This window comes from Atheta coriaria, unplaced genomic scaffold, assembly GCF_025399875.1.
Source record: "Atheta coriaria isolate IRGN ID8LTWV9N9 unplaced genomic scaffold, Caltech_Dcor_3.1 hic_scaffold_6_pilon, whole genome shotgun sequence".
In the NCBI taxonomy this organism is placed as follows: Eukaryota; Metazoa; Arthropoda; class Insecta; order Coleoptera; family Staphylinidae; genus Dalotia; species Dalotia coriaria.
Genome location: NW_027045448.1, coordinates 245,195 through 262,767, shown reverse-complemented (window position 1 = coordinate 262,767; position 17,573 = coordinate 245,195). Strand labels below are relative to the sequence as shown.

Genomic DNA, 17,573 nt, shown 5'->3' with positions numbered 1-17,573 from the left:
GTCTCTTACGATAAATATAATTATTTTAAATATTCCAGCAAACGAATAATATAAATTACCGAAATAATTATTCTAGAAAAAGATTAGAAGTGGTATAAAAAGAGCGGCTGTTTTCTTTCACAATATATTCGACTACATCAAGTCAACTAAACAACAAGTCAACTATGAACTTCTCCAAGATTTTCGTCTTTGCCGTTAGCGCAATGTGTCTCATCTTTGGGGCCCAGCAAGTTCAAGCTCAGGAAGGCGCCACTCGTACATCTCGCCAGCCAGGACAAAATTAGCAAACAAGTTAGTTTAATTTATTTTAGTATATGTGTGATCCAAATCATTTAAACTGTTGTTTAATTTGCAGAAATTCAAAGGTTTGCCACTATTTATGTAAACCACATGCATAAATAAATCTAAATGACACAATAATAAGACAATTAATATTTTCTTTTGCCTATATGTATAGGTTATACCAATTCCTTTAATTCCTTTATTTTTACTCAAAAATAATCCAAGAGTCGAATGGCCCAAAACCATGTACTCTAATATACAAAAATTAAGGTATTACCGACAGTGTGTTGCCTTTAAATGTTCTACATTAATAGTCACATATATTTGTGCATAATTAAATAACGACGTAATTCTAATTTTAATTCTAATTAAAATATATTTTGCAGCATTTTGAGACGCATATAATTTCTTTTGTTCACTAATTATATTCAAAATATTTTTGAACAACAATTTGAAGTTATCTTATATTTGCTTGTTTGTTAATTAATTGTTAAACATTTATAATGTAATTATTAAATAATGTAGTTGAATATAATATAGCATATGTCTGCCCACCTCTATAATGACTGAACTTGGCTAGAACTGAACAATCAGCTAGTGGCCCAAAAATTGTCAAAAATACAGTTGCTCGTTGTATTATTTTAAACTATCATTATCAATTGTTATGAGTTATTCACGTGCAAATTTTCTCCCCTATCGCTTAGTGTACAATTATTTTTTGTACAGCAAAAATGTATTACTCCCCAATTTTCTCTACCGAACATATATCTGTGCAGTGCTTGTTAGTATATTCGGAAATTTAAACTATTTGCGTTTCGCATTTCGTAAGCACCCACTAATATAACATTAACAAAAAATAGTGGTTATTGTTTAAGGTACTGGGGTGCGGTTTGAAGACATCAGTTTCAATATATCATGTATTATAACAGCAACGTTGGGTCACATGATAGTATATAAGCTGAGAAAGACGGAAATACTGGGAAATATCATTTGGGGCATAGGTGAAGAAGTACTGTTTCATCATTTATCACATAAATTGCAAAACATAATAAACGTTACTGATTTGGTTGTAAAGTGTTCTATTGGTGTTGGTTGGGTTTTGTTAGGTATTGGATTGGTTCTTAGTGAAATGGAAACTTGTGGTGAAAATTCCATAAATAACGTTTGTGGAGTTTTGTATCCGGGTGTAAGCAAACATAATATTGTCATTAGAGATGTACCGAATAATCGGCAATAATACCTTTTTAAAAAAGTAATTGGTATAAAAATTTCAGACAGTTGTGTTGACGTGTTGAAAAAAATATTAAAATTCATGAAAATATGAAACTACATTACGTTAATAAATAAACAAAAAAACATAAAAATTAATTTTTAGCAGAATATTTGGGTGGGTAACTAGTCACTTCAAGACCTAACATTCAGGTAATCGGCAAATACGAGTGTTGAGTCGACTAACTCGGCACATCTCTAATAGTCATTCGTTAAAAAAATTAAATATTGTTACATTTTTAGAATTTATTTGTTAATTTGAGTCAACGTCCATATCGCGAATTATTCAATTTCTGTGTTTTCTACTATCAGTGCTATCAGTATATAAGTGTCGTAGCCAGCTGCAGTCAATTATTTGTTCTTATGTTGTTGACTAAAGAGAGCGTGTCTGAAATGAGAGAAATTCTAAATCAATGCCAAAAAACTAGGAATAAATCGATACGATACGATTTGCTGATTCAAGCATACAGATTTCAACTTTGTGAAAGAGAGTAAATTAATATATATTTGCGTTTGGTATCACTTAGCTTACATAAATTTTAGATGTTGGAATGCAGTCAGCCAATTGTTTAAGTGGCCATTATTGTGCCAATATTTTGGAAGCGGTATAAGTATTGCATTGTGTCTTATCTCATATCTAATTGAAAGCAACCAAATTAATGAGGTTTAATTTCATATATTTTAATATATATTTAATTTTTAGAAACCAAATACATTGTTGTTTTTTATTCTTTTGATACACATTTTTGGAACATGCATGTGTGGCTTTTTTGCGGAAGAAATGGAACGAATTGTATAATACCTACATTATATTACAGTAAAAATAGTATAGCTAATATGAAATTGCTTTTAGAGTGAAGAATTTCGACATGTTATATTTTATGGTGTAGCTTAACTAGCTGACCCGGCAAACTTTTATAATGTTGACCCGCAAACTCCGCTTTTGCTCTTGTGATTGAGAAGCACGAAATCGAGTCATACTAACACGGCGCTTTTCACGTGCAATTTTTTGTTCTTCTTCAGTCCTTTCATTCGCAATCCTTCGAATCCTAGTTGCATTACGGTTTTGTCGGATAAGGTTTGATCGTTTTGGTCGCGAGAAACGACGGAGAAAACTCGTATAGTATCTTCCAAAGAAGTTTTCACTTCAAAAAGTATCCTACACTTACTAAGTCTTATTCAAACAAACACATCAACCGGGCAACTTCAACCAACACGTACAAACCCACGCACGTCTGCGCACGTCTATGCTTAGGGGGAAGCTACGAATCGCACACTCCTCTTTGTGATAAATAGAAAGAGATAATAGAAAACATTATATTTGTGTGCTCTTTTTCTCCCGTAGGCTAAACCATATAAGCAAATATGTTTGTTTCCTTTTAGTGTCGTTTAGTGTTCTCTAAAAGAGTTTTCACTTCAAAAAGTATCCTAGTAACCTTCTCCAAACAAAAACATCAACCGGTCAATTTCAACCCACACGTACACACATACACACGTCTATGCTACGAAGCATCGCACAAAGAGGAGACGCGGATAATAGAAAACTTTGTATTTGCGTTCTCTTATTCTCCCGCAAGATAATCCATATACGCAAATATGTTTGTCTCTTTTTAGTGTCGTTTAGTGCCTTTTTAGAAAAGTTTTCATTTCAATATATGTCGGATACACCTCCTCCTCAACTACATTAACAACATTCCAATTTAAATTACGCGCCATTTATTACAAAACAAAGTATGTCTTAGCTTAAACAATACGAATTGAATCGGCGTAACGGGATGAGTTCTGGGTGCGCGCTCAACGGTGCTCTCAGAGTGAGTGTCTTCATACATGATTCTCCTTTCCCTCGAAACCTTCGAATCCCTTCTGCGCTTGTCGCTCTTACTCGAGACGCACACCCAGACCACATCGATGCAAGACTGCACCTCCATTAGCTGATTCATCTTCTTATGTCTAGATGGCGTCCTTGTTCGTATTCGAATCCGACACGGCCATCCTGCGCACACACGTCCTCGTGTGGCTTATTCTGTAAAACAAAGTAAATCTCAGAATCTTGTTCGAAAATTTTAATCACTCGGTCATCTCTGACCACATCTCTGTCATATCTCTCTCAATAACATGTTACAAAACCAGTACAATGGTTTTCAATCCTGCACAATCACAACAATGATTTGCAGTATCAAGCACAATCACTACAATGATTGACTTCTAACAATTTCACAACCACTACAATGGTTGGAAATTCTACTCAGCCACTACAATGGCTGGCAGTTCACAACTAATCACACCAATGATTAGGTCTCATGTCACACAACCACACCAATGGTTGGCAACCTACTCAACCACTACAATGGTTGGCAGTTCACAACTAATCACACCAATGATTAGGTCTCATGTCACACAACCACACCAATGGTTGGCAACCTACTCAACCACTACAATGGTTGGCAGTTCACAACTAATCACACCAATGATTAGGTCTCATGTTACACAACCACACCAATGGTTGGCAACCTACTCAACCACTACAATGGTTGGCAGTTCACAACTAATCACACCAATGATTAGGTCCCATGTTACACAACCACACCAATGGTTGGCAACCTACTCAACCACTACAATGGTTGGCAGTTCACAACTAATCACACCAATGAAAAACAAGAAAAACAATTTAGTCATAAATGGTACACATTATAATTATCCATCAAACTACAAACCGTCTCATGCTCAAGAAAAACTTACATACCGTTACAAGTACTACAGCTATTACACTCCCCGTGCAACCCTTCCAATACTCCTACGTAGTATTGCCTAACAATTCCTCTGCCGCGACTTGTGCGTCCGGCATCTTTCTTAGTCGATCGTGAGCGTACTTGTACGTTCTCTTCGAACTTAACGACTTTAATTTGTATCTATCATTTTCTAATACCTCTATTATTTCATAAGGCCCTTTATACTTGGCTTCTAGCTTAGTTTGATTACGCTCCTCATTTTGTATGAGCACAAATTCTCCTAATGAGAAACGCTTTATTTTTGCTTTTGTCTTGTCAAATCTTGCCTTCTCGTACTTTGCCGATTTTTGAATTCGATCAATTGCCACTTGTCGAATTAAATTAAGATCTACGTCATGTTCCGCGTTATCTACCATCATTGCCAACGGTCTCGCTACTTTCCCTATTAAGAGTTCTAAGGGGGACGTCTTTGTAGTTTTATTAATTGTGCAATTAATTGCTAATTGAATATTTCCTAACTCATTCTGCCATGACTTATCTGGTGTAATTTCGATTGCCGTTAACATTGCTTTTAAAACGCTCATCACTCTTTCCACTTGGCCGTTTGCGCGCGATGCTCCCGTCGCAATAAGATGTAGGTTAATATTTTTTGAATTACAATAAGTTTTAAAATCATTACTGGTAAAACATCTACCTTGGTCGGCTATTACTCTTGTTGGGGCACCAAACAAACAGACAGCCTTATTTAATGCGTCGATACAGCTGTGACTATTGATATTTTTGAGTGATGTAGAAAAACAAATTTTGTGAAAGAGTCTATTAATACGAAAACATATTCTTTGGTATCATTCTTTCCACTTAGCTTGCCTGTTGCGTCAATATGTATCGTATTCCATGGGGTAGTAGTCTTTGGAATAGGGTGTAATTCTGCCTGAATTTTGCCTGAATGTGGTTTACTGAGTTTACAAGTGATGCAGTTATCTACAAAACGCTTGACAAGTCGTGACATTCCTTGAAACCAATAGTGTTCGTAAATCTTTTCGAGCGTCTTATCCGATCCTAAATGCATTATTGACTCATGAATATTATTTATGACCGACCATTTCATCGAGTGAGGAATTATTGGTAGGCATAGAGACTTTCCGTTTCTTTGGATATGTCGGTGAAGAATGCCCGATCTTAACTCGTATGTCGCCGCTATGTTTTCGTCTAATGTGTTATTCGCTAAGTCTAATTTTAATTTCGAAATCTCTTCATCTTTCAACTGTTCTGCAAGTAGCCAATTGTCTTGTAGTTCTGCTAAGTTAACAATTTTCAGTTCTTTTCTATTTTCCATGCGCGGTGGGTTTTTTATTTTCGCCTAGGTGGTTACGTGATAGAAAATCTACATGTGCCATTCGCTTTCCCTCCCTATACTCTATGTTAAATTCAAACGCTTGCAAATACGCCCACCATCGATGTACTCGTGGTGTTAAATCACATTTCTTTTGTGCAGCTTTTATGGAATTACAATCCGTAAAAATTGTAAATTTGCGTCCGCTTAGATATTGACGAAAATGTTTAATGGCGTTCACTATCGCAAGTGTCTCTAATTCATACGAATGGTACTTAAATTCTGTCGGTGTTGTTCGCTTGCTATAATACGCAACTACATGTTTCTTCTGTTCCTTTATCTGCATTAAAATTCCTCCATAACCGTCTAGACTTGCGTCTAAAAGTTCTTTGACTTTCCCACGCATTGATTCTCTTTCTTCGAATGAGAGACGATAAGGGCGTCTTTGTACTGTTTTTGTTGAGTCTATAAGTCTGATCTCAAGTGTGCCCGTGTTTACGCGCGTTAATGGCATTTTGGTCACAAAGTATTCAGAGAAACTACTTATCACGCTTTCGAGTTTTGCTTTTTGACAAGCTGAAATATGTGTGTCTAGATTCTCTAATTTAATAGTTGTGTTGTCTGGAACACACGAGTGGATGTTTTTCAAAAGCTCTTTTTTAAGTTGAAATGAACTTTTAGTTATTATCGCAGTAAAATTTTGATTCAAAATCTCACGACCCAGCAATACGTCATGAATCAAATACAAATCAGGCAAGACGTGAAACAAGATCTCAGCATAGTGACTTTGAATTTCAACTTGACATAATATTTGCTCAAACGAATTTACTTTACTTGTACCAATTCCAATCATCGTAACTGAATTATAAAATTTCTTCCCGCAGAAATTTCGTGCAATACTTTCTTTTACTAATTCTTTCCATTCTCTCCAGAATCCAAATGAAAGGGTTACGACTCACCGTTATGCTTAAAAGTACCTCCAGGTAAATCAACTGCACAGACGTTGACCGTCTTGACAGAGCCCTCATTCTTCCTGCAGCGGTTGGCGAAGTGTCCGGTCTCACCGCATTTGAAGCATCTCCCGCTGTTTGACGCTCCCGATGTGGACCGCTGAGGGGTGAATTTCTGGTCTTGTCTCCGCTTCTCGGGGCAGTCAGCCTGTCGATGTCCAAATTTATTGCAGTTGAAACACTTCGTCATCTTGGGTTGGAATGATGAAGTTCTTCGCATCTTCTCCGGGCGTTGCGAAGCATTGTCTACTGCGGCTGGTCGTTTAAAAGAGAGTGCTTGTAACTCCTTTTGTAATTGCTGTCTCGTCTGAATTTCGTTGGTAAATGACATACGCTGTACTCGATTATCGAATTGAGCAATATGCGTTAATATGGTCGCAGTAGCGATTTGCTCGATGGACGCATCTTTCCAGTTAGTCATCAGCGAATTGAAAAGTCGCCCCGCGTAAGTACTCAAATTTTCATCACCTCGTGGCCTTCCATTCTGTAGATTTATTAGAGACGCAGTCATCGTCTCTGACTGAATAAATCGTGCGGCAAACTGTGATTTAAAATCTTCCCACGAAATATCCGGGTAGGATATCTGCGACAACCACGATGATGCTGCACCCTTCATTGCTCTGCTTAACGTCATAATTAGTTTGGCACCCGTCAAATTCTTGTCACCAATACATAACTCTGCCATGGAACACCAAGCACGCGCGTCAGCATCACGATCATCCGGATTAAATTCCGACAACTTAAATTGTTCGGTCACCTGGGGTTTTACCAACGCTTCAATAAGATTACGCATATTATTATTTTGCACTTGTAATAACTGATTCCACTTTTCTTTATCATTGTCACTTTCTCTATCGCACTTTTCACTAGATCGCAAATTAGATCGCAAATTGGATCCAGATCCCACTTCTGATGTCGGATACACCTCCTCCTCAACTACATTAACAACATTCCAATTTAAATTACGCGCCATTTATTACAAAACAAAGTATGTCTTAGCTTAAACAATACGAATTGAATCGGCGTAACGGGATGAGTTCTGGGTGCGCGCTCAACGGTGCTCTCAGAGTGAGTGTCTTCATACATGATTCTCCTTTCCCTCGAAACCTTCGAATCCCTTCTGCGCTTGTCGCTCTTACTCGAGACGCACACCCAGACCACATCGATGCAAGACTGCACCTCCATTAGCTGATTCATCTTCTTATGTCTAGATGGCGTCCTTGTTCGTATTCGAATCCGACATATATATATATCAAACAAAACAAATTCCGCAGTTTTCTTTGATTAATTTTTGTTTGATTGTTTCATTTTGTTTTTTGTGCAAAGTGGTTAATTATCTACGATCTCTAAGTATTGCATGTGACACAATTGGGGTGTTTTAGTGGGTCCCACTAATATAATTTGTTCTTGAAAGGGTGGCGAAAGTTCGTGGAAGCGCCCTGTCAACGGGGTGACTGTTCTGTTCAGGAGAATTTTTTGCACCGACTATAAAATAGAGAGGAACAAAATCTGCCACATTCCAAATTTTTGTAACAGAACGAAGTCTGTTGGGTCCGCTAGTTATGAATAAAACAGTAATAATTAATAGTTAATATGAGAGTTACCCTGAGATAGCAATATGATAATTGTAAACGTTACTATTACACTTGATACATATACCATAATGATGGTCGAAAACTGTGTAGGGAGTGAGAGATGTCTTATTGTGTGCGTGAAACAGGAGACTGACTTCAGTCTCATTCCTTCGAGCGGGATGAAAAAAAATTAAATAACCAAAATGGCTATAAAAATATAGGGGTTGGTGATAAAAAGTAAATATTTAGGGATGTATGTATTTTTTAATGCCACATAAAAAAAATAAAAACAAAAAGTTTCGAACAAAATTTAGAAAAATATTTAAGGGTGGACAACCCTTATTACTTAGAGATATGAAGAATAGATAATATTCGATTCTCAGACCTATTGAATACGCATATAAAATTTTTCTTCGAACGGCATGAAAAATGATTAAATTACTAAAATGGCTATAAAGAAATAGGGGTTGGTGATAAAAAAATAAAAATTTAGGGATGTATGTATTTTTTAATGCCACATCATAAAAAAATAAAAACAAAAGAATTTGTCCAAAAATTTTAAAAAAAGTTAAGGGTGAACAACCCTTATCACTTAGGGGTGTGAAAAATAGATGTTAGCCGATTCTCAGACCTACTGAATACGCATATAAAATTTGGTAAAAATCGGTAAAGCCGTTTCGGAGGAGTATGGAAACAAACACTGTGACACGCAAATTTTATATATATAGATATAGATTTTGAAATGGAGATGTTTTTGACGCAGAGGAGCTAGAAGGCAACGTTTTATCACAAATATATAACTTAAAAATATGTAAAATATAAGATGAAAATTAATATGCAGATTTAATTATTGTCACTATCAGAATAGAATATATACTTAATTCAAATCAAGATGTCGTTCTTATTGATCACTAATATAATTTAACTTTGAGTTTCTCATCTATTTTCTATCATCATTCTCTACTCCAAATTTTATACATGCGCAACAGATAAATTTGATTAGTATAGGTATGTCATGTCATGTCATATCATATGTTGTCAAACAATGACAACAATTAATTCTGTGTTTTCAATGAAAACTCGTTTGAAATTTAATGAAAGAATTAGAAAGTTTTAAGTAAACTATTCAATTTTTGTTTTATATTTTTTTATTGTGTTTTTGGAACTTTAACTTGAATTAATTCCATAATTGCATAATACAATAATACCTATCTAGATATATTGAGTTTCGGGCAGCTCACAATGGACAAATTTATATTACACGCATAATCTAATATTGATTTATAATTAAAATAGCGTCTTATAAACTGATTTTTTGAAGTATGATCCAGTATTTCTTGAAACGTAGATTTTTCTTTGAACAGACGATTTTCAATTTTTTCTAATTAGTACCGCTGCATTTTAGTTTTAGTCATAAATAATATAAATGAAAGAAAAATGACAACGTAAAAATAATTATTTTAATAACACCTAATATTTGCCACACATTAAAAAATATTTCTGTAAGCATTAAATGGTCACAATCACAGGGCGAGCGCGGGCTTCTGCAATAATCTATAATTATGTTAAATATTTAAGTAAACGAATAATATAAATTACAGAAATAATTAATCTAGATATAGATTAGAAGTGGTATAAAAAGGGCTGCTGGTTACTTTCACATTATATTCGACTTCATCAAGTCAACTAAACCACAAGTCAACAATGAACTTCTCCAAGATTTTCGTCTTTGCCGTTAGCGCAATATGTCTAATTTTTGGTGCCCAGTAAGTCCAAGCTCAAGAAGACGCTACTCATCCACCTCGCCAGCCTGGACAACATTAGCAAACATGTTAGTTTATTTTTTTGTTTTATTTTCAGCAATTTATTTCACAAGAATGCATAAATAAATCTAAACGATATAATAATAAGTAAACGATTTTTTTTATTTTTCCTATATAAACAGGTTTAGCAATTTAAAAAAATTCTTTTACTTACGCTTAAAGATTATTCACAGGCAAAGATCCAAGACCATGTACCTATATGCAAGAATAAAAATGACACAAACAGTGTAGGTATTGATTTTAATGATCGACATTCCTGTGTGTCAACTATTCCTGTGCAAAGGTGAATGACGACGTATTTCTAACTGTTTATGTTGAAATATATCGAAACGAATGTCTTTTCTCAAACATTGTTCACCGGTGGCGGATTACGGCATAGGCGCACTAGGCGCGCGCCTAGGGCCCCGGCTGCCTGGGGGGCCCCGGCTGCCTGAGGGGCCCCTGGCACTTATATGTCCCATATAGACATAGTAATTCCACAAATACTTCATCAGTTGGTTTTGACCTCAGCCTTTATGAATAGCGTATTGGTTTTCACTTGGCGCCCAAAACGGCATTTCACACGTGTCCGCAAAGCAACCGTCACGGATATATAGCTGACTTAAAACTTTTTATCTCCGATTTTATTTCTTTATGACAAACTGTTTAAAATAAAATTTGGATGTTTTCTGCCACGAATTTTTGTGACCTTTTCTTGAATATTGCATTAGAAAGTTGTAGCTACAGTAGAATCTTGATAACTCGAACCTTGTTAAGTCGTAATCCTCAGTAACTCGAAAAGATATGCTATTCCCTTCCGCTGAACCCCGAACGACGCACTAACTCGAATTTTTTAGACTCAGTAACTCGAACAATAAGTTATTTCCCTGTGAGGCATTACTCGTACATTTTAATACTCAGTAACTCGAACTGCAAATACTACCTCAGTAAGTCGAAGTTCATAAAATTTTATGATTTCTTACTCGAGATTCCCGGAGCTCAAAACTCGGGATTCCCGGAGCTTAAAACTCGTGGCAATAAAATCAAAAAGGAATGTTCGGGGCTCGGGGCCTCTTATCTATTGTTTTTGTTTTGCACACGTGCAAGGAATGAATTCATTCAATAAACTTTCTAATTTCTAAGATACACAGATGTTATGTTTCTTCATTTTTGGTCACTTTTGGTTACTTGGCTCAGTCAGTACATATTTGTTTGGCTGTTAACAAGCAACAAAATGAGTATAATACAGCAATTGATACACTACGAACTTACATTGAAAGATCACTACGAACTTACATTGAAAGATGTAATGATATCGAGTATCATAGGTATATTCGGTTCACTACATGAACTAGAAAAAATAATCGATAAAAAATCTGTAAATGGCTTGAATCAAACGAAGATAACAGATTTTTTATCAATTATTTAAAACATACAGTGTAAGTTCATTCATTATAATTATGTACTTGACTCTCATTTTATGTTACCTAATATAATTTATCGTAATAAATGTTCTATGAAATTGTGCCTTTTTATGTCGAAATTTGATGAGTTAACTCTTCATATCTCGAAATTCTTGTTAAGTCGAAAACTTGCTATCTCGAATTTTTTTTGGTTTCCCTTGACATTCGAGTTATCAAGATTCTACTGTATAATGCGAGTAGAATATTGCCAATTTTTTTAAATTTCGAACATCTGTGGAGGAGATGAGTTGAGGAATATTCCATTGAGGTTGTAAAATAGCGGGTAACTTTCTTTTTTGGAATATTAATTATTTCGTCTTTCTATCATTTTTTCACATCTGCGGAACACGTTGAACCAACGTTTATCCTCCTACAATTTTTATCTAGATTTTTGGGGTGGTAGTTGGACTAAAAAAAAACAGAGAGTGGTCAGTGAGTCTTGAATCACAACCCCGACAACACTAGTTCTACAAAAGTTTTTTCTCGAAGTGTTGTGCATAGACGATTTGGCGTGGGTGATTTTCAAAACTGCAGTTAATAATCAACAAGAGCTTCTGTAAAGGTACATCGTTAATATTTCTTATTATATTTATTATTTATTATTATTTATTATTTCTTATAATTTTTACAAAACATATTTGTGCAATATTTGTGTAATTATTTTGCAATTTAAAATTTAAAATGCAACGAACATATTTATCCGGCGCGGAAAAGCGAAAACTGAAAGTACAAAAGGAAAAAAGAAATGATGTTCAAAAAAATTCCTTGTCATCATATTTAATACGACCATCATTAAATCAGGATAATCCTCCCCAAAGCACATCAGAGCAGATTAACACCGCAAATCATGTTGAAATTAAAAATCAGGTACCAGCAAATACTTACAAGAACCAAAGACAAATATTCTTAATAGTGTTAGTTTATTAAAATCATTAAACGAATTTATAACAGAGGTCAGAAATAATTTCGAAACTGTTGAAGAGGAGGCTAGATCCCTAACAGCTCATCATTCTTATAAAGAGATGAGACAAAGAAAACGCAAATATCCATATGATGAAACGAACAAAAATGATACAGCATTTTCGTCAAGAAATTATTTTATTGTCAACATTTTTTTATATTGTATGTGATGTATTAACATCAGAAATTACTCGAAGTGGCGATGTCTATATCAATGTTCTTAACGATTTTAAAATTTTCTTTGATTTAAAATTAAGCCTTGTTGAGACTAATAATTGTGTAGAGCGATTATTGTCTAAGTATGAAAAAGATATTGAGCCAGATTACTTCACTGACGAGTTGACTCATTTTCTAAAATACATACAAGAAGAAAATATTAGAGATCCACATGAAATGTATGCAACATTAAGTAATGGTCTAAAATCAACTTTTCCAAATATACACACAATACTGCAAATTTTTTTGACCTTGCCCGTTTCTAATGCAAGTGGAGAAAGGACATTTTCAGTTTTAAAACGAGTCAAAAACTATCTGCGCAATAGTCCTTCACAAGAGCACTTAAATGACTTCGCATTAATGTTCATAGAAAATGATATTTTTAAAAAACTAGAGTACGACAAAATTATTGAAATTTTTGCCCAAGAGAAGGCAAGAAAAGTAAATTTGTAATTTGTATTTAAATACGATTACCGTTTTTGAGCACACGTACGATGAACTCAAGAACCAAGATAGCATTGAAAACGATAATCCCATCGCGGTAGTATGACAGAAAATTTTACCTGTGATATTTCGATCGGTCCTGAAAACAATTAACGCACAACACCTGCTCCATCGCGAAGAGCGAATCGGAAGATAATCCATTACATTTTGGAATAGTGCGTGTGGATTAGGCCTACTGGGGATACCACGATAAAAAAAAAAACAAACGCGCCACGAACTCTACCTCATGGTGGTGTGGAAATGAGTTTTTGGCACAAACGAATGTTGAAGTAGACTTTGCGGCGCCCGTACGCTAAAACTATTAATTTTACTGGGCTAATAACCGTTTTTGAAAATTCTCGGATTTAGGGGCCCCAAACTTGATTTGCGCCTAGGGCCCCACTGAAGCATAATCCGCCACTGTTGTTCACTGATTATTTATATTCACAGGATTTTTTAAACAAGTTTTCTTATATTTGTTTCTTTATTCAACGTTAAACATTTATAATGTAATTATTAAATAATATAGTAGAATATTAATATTATAGTATACGTTTGCCCAACTCTATAATGACTGAACTTGTTTTGACCTGAACAATCAGCCAGTGTCCCAAAATTGTTAAAAATATAGTTGTTCGTTGTAAAAGTTTTATTAAAACTATCGTTAGAAATTATTATGAGCTTTTCACGTGCACATTTTTTCATCTATCGCGTAGTGGATAAATATTTTTGGTTCAGCAAAAATATATTATTCCCCAATGTCCTCTATCGGGCATATATCTGTGCAGTACTTGTTAGTACATTCGGAAATTTAAACTATTTGTGTCTCGCATTTCGTAAGCACCCACTAATATAACATTAACAAAAAATAGTGGTTATTGTTTAAGGAACTGGGGTGCGGTTTGAAGACATCACTTTAAATTTATCATGTATTATAACAGCAGCATTAGGACACATGATAGTATATATGCTAACAACGGCGGATATATCTGGAATTATCATTTGGGAAATGATGGAAGTAGGGCTGTTTCATCATTTATCACATAAATTGCAAAACATAATTAATGTTACTGATTTGGTTGTAAAGTGTTTTATTGGTGTTGGTTGGGTTTTGTTAGGTATTGGATTGGTTCTTAGTGAAATGGAAACTTGTGGTGAAAATTCCATAAATAACGTTTGTGGAGTTTTGTATCCGGGTGTAAGCAAACATCATATTGTCATTAGAGATGTACCGAATAGTCGGCAATAATACCTTTTTAAAAAAGTAATTGGTATAATAATTTCAAATAGTTAAACTTATGATTAGACAGAACGTGTGAAAAAAAATTAAAATTCATGATAATATTGAACTACATTACTAAAGAAAAAAATTACATAAGAATTAAATTTTAGCAGAATAATTAGCGGGTAATTAGTCGCTTCAAGACCTAATATTCAGGCAATCCGCCAATACGAGTGTTGAGTCGACTAACTCGGCTCATCTCTAGTCATTCTTTTCAAAATATCTAATACTATTACATTTTTAGAACTTATTTGTTAATTTGAGTCAACGTCCATATCGCGAATTATTTAATTTCTGCGTTTTCTACTCTCTTTGCTATCAGTATATTTGCTGTGTGGCCGGCTGCAGTTACTTATTTCTTCTTATGTTGTTGACTAAGGAGGGCGTGCCCGAAATGAGAGAAATTCTAAATCAATGCCAAAAAACTCAGAATAAATTGGAACGATTGGATATGCTGACTCAAGCATACAGATTTCAACTTTGTGCAAGAAAGTAAATAGTATATATTTGCGTTTGGTGCCATTTAGCTTAAATAAATTTTAGATCTTGGAATGCAATCAGCCAATTGTTTAAGTGGCCATTATTGTGCCAATATTTTGGAACTGGCATAAGTATTGCATTATGCCTTATCTCATATTTAATTGTAAGCAACCATTTTAAGGTGATTTTATTTCATATATTATAATATATATAATTTTTAGAAACCAAATACATTGCTGTTTTATCTTCTTTTGATACACATTTTCGGAACATGCATGTGTGGATTTTTTGCGGAAGAAATGGAACGAATTGTATAATACCTACATTATATTACAGTGATAATAGTAAAAAGTATAGCTAATATAAAATTGCCTTCAGAGTGAAGAATTCCGTGATGTTACGTTTTATGCTGTACCTTGGAATGGAGATGTTGAAAGTGCAAAATTTCTCATGTTAATGAATCTTAACATGCACCAAGTGTTTAAGCTTCCTCTTGGAAACCATGCTGTTTATTCTAATAAACAAGTGCTCTTGGTAGATTGATGTATAGTCTTGTTTGTTATTTTATAATAATGCTCCCATGTTTACAGATTTTCAAAATGGTATATACGGTCCTAATGTACTATATTAACCTGACACAATAAAAACTGCACCGGATACCGGACACGTTAGACAGCGACAGCATTTTAGAAGAGTTTTGCATAACTAATAATATAATAGTATACAGTGGAATCCCGGTAATCCGGACCCAGCTTGATCCGTCACCTCTTGTAATCCGACATGGTCATATGCCATATGTTTGTACTTTAGGATTTGTAATTTGTCGGATTACAAAGTATTTTTTTGTAAAAAATTCCGGACTGTAAGGGGTCTTAGGCAGTTCTCAATAATCCGACAAATTCGCTCATCCGACACTGCCTTGCAAAGTGATTGTCGGATTACCGGGATGCCACTGTATTAAGTATCTAGTTGCTAAACGAGGACTTTACTTTAACAATGTTTAGCCACGTGATACTTAAGCTATTTTGTCTACTTCTACTCTATTTCCACGTTTAGTTTCTGTATTGCAGCTCTTGTATTTTAAATCTTCGAAATTTGCTCGCACACTACTGGAAAATGGTTTTAAATATCGTGCCATGGCGACAGGAGCAGCAACAACGCTTGCTTTGACTTGTTTGACTGGCAGCGCATGACATTTCATATGGTCTCGTGCTGCACGGTAGGCAATTGCGCAGATGCAAGCCCCGCTATGTAGATAATACCCGGAGATAAAGTAGTTTATTCACGGCTTGGTTATGCGTATATAAAGTACCACTTTTAGTGTCTAAAAACTGTGGAAAAACCGTCGCTTTATATGCGTTTGTGATTCAAATATGATAAATTTTGAAATGGAAATATTTTTGATCAAGAAAAAAAGTAGAAAGCTACTTTTAATCACAAATATCCTTACTAATATTATAAATGCGTATGTCCTGAAGTTTATCGTGCTTTCACGCAAAAACTACTTAACAGATCATCATGAAAATTTGTACACATATTCTTAGTGGTCCCCGATAGGTTATAGGCTACTTTTTATTTAATAAAAATAATTATTTTTTAAATTAAAATAAAGAAATTGTTTAGTCACTAACACCTCTGCATCTGGTTATTTGACTTCTTTAACGCCATCTAGCATTCCAGCAATGAAGCTCACACCTAAGTACTATAGTACCATCACACTGTATTACCGACAGCTACGTCAACATCAAATCCGTACACATATTCTTAGTGGTCCCCGATGGTCCCGGAATGGTTACAGGCTACTTTTTTATTTAATAAAAAAAATATTTTTTAAATAAAATAAAGAAATTGTTTAGCCAATAATACCTCTGCATCTGGCTAATTGACTACTTTAACGCCATCTAGCATTCCATCTAAAATTTAAAACTTTTTTGCATGTAGTAATTTTTTCACATAGATAATCCTTGCCAAGCAGTGAAATATACATTCTTTCTATCAATCCGTTTCAACTATGTATAATGATTTCTAATATTTATTTGATGGATTCAACGCGAGCGAAGCCGCGGGATAAAGCTAGTTTACTAATAAATATGTAAAATATGAGCTGACAATTAATATGCAGATGCAGTTATTGTTTCAGTTAGAACAGAATATACACTTAATTCAAATTGAGATGTTGTTTTTATTAATAACAAATGTAATTTTACTTTGAATTTCGTATCCATTTTTTACCAGAAAAGTAGTTCAAATCCTTTTTCTTTGAGTAGATAATGATAATTTTCAACTTTTCTAATTAAAACCGTCGCAAAATTTAGTTTTGACCATAAATACGTTTAATGAAAGAAAATGACGTCGTAAAAATTATTTTAATAATACCTAATGTTTGGCTATGCTTTTAAAAAATATTTCTATAACTATTAAACATATTCATGCTGTTAGATAAGGCCTAAATAGGCAATAATCTACAATTATTTTAAACAATTTAGTAAACGATTAATATAATTTCAAGTAATAATTATTCCAGAAACAAATTGGTATAAAAAAGGACTGGTGTTTTCTTTCACTTTTATTCGACTACATCAAGTCAACTCAACAAGTTAACAATGAACTTCTCTACGATTTTCGTCTTTGCCGTTAGCGCAATGTGCTTCATCTTCGTTGCCCAGCAAGTCCAAGCTGAGGAAGAACCA

The 17,573-nt window shown here is 34.4% G+C and overlaps 1 long non-coding RNA gene across 1 annotated transcript; it reads left to right on the top strand.

Annotated features, from left to right (window-relative positions):
• LOC135793921 (uncharacterized) lies at positions 1–428 on the top strand. The gene is made up of 2 exons (XR_010548745.1): positions 1–291; positions 356–428. It is a non-coding gene; the product is annotated as an uncharacterized lncRNA (long non-coding RNA).
• Positions 429–17,573: the final 17,145 nt, after the last annotated feature.